This window comes from Leucoraja erinacea, chromosome 6, assembly GCF_028641065.1.
Source record: "Leucoraja erinacea ecotype New England chromosome 6, Leri_hhj_1, whole genome shotgun sequence".
Lineage (NCBI taxonomy): Eukaryota > Metazoa > Chordata > Chondrichthyes > Rajiformes > Rajidae > Leucoraja > Leucoraja erinaceus.
Window position 1 is genome coordinate 84816098 of NC_073382.1, and position 2783 is coordinate 84818880.

At 43.9% G+C, this 2783-nt stretch overlaps 1 non-coding gene across 1 annotated transcript; it reads right to left on the reverse strand.

Moving 5' to 3' along the window:
- Positions 1-2427: 2427 nt before the first annotated feature.
- On the reverse strand, positions 2428-2499 carry trnae-uuc (transfer RNA glutamic acid (anticodon UUC)). The gene has a single exon. It is a non-coding gene; the product is annotated as a tRNA-Glu (tRNA).
- Between the last annotated feature and the right edge of the window lie 284 nt (positions 2500-2783).

Sequence of the window (2783 nt, forward strand, 5' to 3'; positions counted from 1 at the left end):
TTGCCAAAATATATGTGAACTTTTCCTCGGGCTGGGATATGTCGGCTCTTTGTCGTATGTCTCTCCAGCTGGGTTTGATCCTGGTTACGTGAGGGCAGAACCAAGTGAGTTCTGGCGAGGTGAGAAACTGCTGAAGCTGGAATCTTGAGCAAAACATAAAGTGCAGGAGGGTGCAGAGAAGATTTAGGAGGATGTTGCCAGGACTCGAGGGCCTGAACTACAGGGAGAGGTCGGGCAGGCTAGGACTTTATTCCTTGAGAGGAGCACAGGAGGATGAGGGGTGATTTTATAGAGGTGTATAAAACCATGAGGGGAATAGATCAAGTAAATATCCAGAGTAGGGTAATCAAGAACCAGGGGTTTAAGGTGAGAATGAAAATACTTAATAGGAGCTTGAGAGGAAACTTTGAGAGGCAAAATATGGAATGAGCTGCCAGAGGGGATACTTGTGGCAGGTACTATAATAGCAAATTTTACTTGCTCACAAATCTATGGTACAAAACTGATAGGATAATGACCTTAATATTGATTGAGCTTCAGAGAAATGGTTGTTTTAACCAGAAACGTCAAGCTAATTTAGAAGCAGATTGATCTGGGTTTTTGATTGGGATAGCTATCTGGAGTTAAAACTGTAACAGCAGCAGCTGTGTCTAAATCGGTGGGCCTGTCATCACTGCAACACACTAACATTTGTTTCCTGTTTTAATTTCACGTAACCGATGTCCCTGTTATTTCTGTAAATGCTGTTTTAGACCGTAGGCCGATTTACATCATTTTTTTTTGCCACCAGTTCCATGTAGGGTCATTCCAAGCAGGCACTAATAATAGCAGCTACTTTGTACAGAAAGTCAGCTATAATAATTTAAAATATAGCAAATGCACTCCATCAACATCAGCCTTTCGAGTATAAACCTTGCCAAGAAATAGGGACAATATGGTCTTGCCAATGTGCTATACTTGATATTTATAACTACTCTATCATGGGAGAATGTTTAAATTCTCACTGGTAAATATTATATCTGACTGAATTATTTGCTTTCGTAATAAGGACTGAAACTGTGCTTGGTCATTTGTTCAAGAGCTAGTTTTTATTCCCACCACAGTATTCACACTCAATCTCCCTCAACTAAATGGTGAGAGAGATGTGACAAATAGGATTAGCTTGGATAGGTATAGGCAAGAAGGGCCGAAGGACCTGTTTCCGTGCTGTGTGACGCCATGACTTAGTTTAGTCTGATTTTGTTTAGACAACAACATGGAAACGGGCCCTTCGGCCCACCGAGTCCACGCCGACCATCGATCACCCGTTCACACTAGTTCTATGTTATCCCACTTTCTCATCCACTCCCTACACACCAGGGGCAATTTACAGAGGGCCAGTTAACCTATAAACCCGCACGTCTTTGGGATGTGTGAGGAAACCGGAGCACCCGGACGAAACCCATGTGGTCCCAGGGAGAACATACAAACTCTGTACAGACAGCACCCGAGGTAAGGATCGAACCCGGGTCCCTGGCGTGGTGAGGTAGCGGCTCTACCCACTGTACCACTGTGCCACACCTGTGTCACTGATTTATTTACCTGATGAGTACATTTATTTTGGTGCTGAGAGTACCTTGGATCATGAAAGCTGTTTCTGAAGACGTTACCTGTGGTAATGTTAACCTTACGATCAGGGAAAGAAAGGTCAGCATGGGGAACCAACCTGTCACTAAATTAGTGAGTGACAAACCTGTAGTATCATGAAGAAGGGTCTTGACCCGAAACGTCACACATTCCTTCTCCCTAGAGATGCTGCCTCTCCCGTTGAGTTACGCCAACATTTTGTGTCTACCTTCGATTGAACCCAGTAACTGCAGTTCTTTCGTACACTCTGTGGGAAATGGCTGACCAGAGCTAGGCTCTTCGAATGTTTAGTTTAGGTTTATTTTTATCACGTGTACTGAGGTACAGTGAAAAGCTTTTGTGTATGTGCTATTCAATCAAAGAAGACTGTCCTCTCACCAACTAGAGAGCGGTCAAAGGTACTGACCTCCCCACCATCGAAGGCCCATCACAGGTACTGACCTCCCCACCATCGAAGGCCCATCACAGGTACCTATCTATCTACCTCATTGGAGACCTTTGGACTATCTTTAATTGGACTTTATTGGACTTGCACAAAATGTTTTACCCTTCATCTGTGGATAGTTTGATTGCAACATGTGTAATCTTCCCGCTGACTGGATAGCACGCAACAAAAAAGTATGTCACTGTACTGCATGACAATAATAAACTAAACCAAACTAACGAAAACTGCACATGATTACATTCAAGCCGTCCCCACTGCACAGATACAGGATAAAGGGTATAACATTTAGTGCACGATATAACATTGAAGTCCGATAAAGTCTGATGAAAGAGCGTTCAAATGTCAAAAAGTTTCAATTCCCACACCGGGAGTCGAACCCGGGCCGCCTGGGTGAAAACCAGGAATCCTAACCGCTAGACCATATGGGATATTGATGCAAGATCACATTCCCACAGGCAACTGTATACTGACTCTCCCAGTTCCTAAGATAGCACTATCTATTAGGTTATTTTAACTTAATGGTTAAATGGGTCAATGGTACTTTAACATCACCAAGATTCTTTTGAACATTCTCCAGGTGTACGGTAGAGAGCACACTGACTGGTTGCATCACGGCCTGGTTCAGTAACTCAAACGCCCAGGAACGAAGGAGACTGCAGAAGTAGGGCAGCACGGTGGCGCAGCGGTAGAGTTGATGCCTCAATGAGTTAGA